The following is a 731-nucleotide window of genomic DNA, read 5'->3' as shown; positions in this document are numbered from 1 at the left end:
GGGTACAATGATGCTCCACTCATTCTGTCCCCATCTTGCCCACTGGCACAGCAGCAAGGTCTTCAGATCACATGCAATGGTTTTTATGATCTTGGATGGCACACATGGCGCACCAAGGAGCAAAACATGTATAGCACCATTTCATTAAGGATATGTCAGTCTGATCCAGGTTTTAGGTATATTTATTTATTTATTACTGAGACTTTATGTTTCAACGGTTTTTATTAACCAATTAGGAAATATGCTTTCACATTTACCTGTTAACTGCGGGTCTACACAGTAACACTTATAATAACAGTACAACAGATATATATCTTTATGGAAAGTCATCAACATTTAACTTTAAACCCCTCCCCCTTCAGCTGTGCGCACTGTGTAGCCATCCATTATACACTCTACCTGGCTTGTGCAGTGGGGACAATTCCATAGTCCTGGCATGAAATGCAACGGATGAAGCCACAACCGCCATTCCGCCACTTAGCCGATAACATAAACCTGCTGAGCAGGAGACTCACATTGTATTGAACTTCCCCTAAACTATTAACATAGTCTCCCGCATCTCTAAAGTTGTCCGTCATCCGCAGTCACTTATTTTTCCAACCATACTATTATAAGAGGTACTCGAAACAAGGCTAACTGTGCTGTATGCTTTGCTATATATGACAGTTGCTCAGTACCCACCTTAACAACATTAATCCCTTTGCACCTTCATTGCCCCCACCCCCTTACTC

Source organism: Microcaecilia unicolor, chromosome 4, assembly GCF_901765095.1.
Source record: "Microcaecilia unicolor chromosome 4, aMicUni1.1, whole genome shotgun sequence".
NCBI classification, from domain to species: domain Eukaryota; kingdom Metazoa; phylum Chordata; class Amphibia; order Gymnophiona; family Siphonopidae; genus Microcaecilia; species Microcaecilia unicolor.
This window is presented reverse-complemented; position numbering follows the sequence as displayed.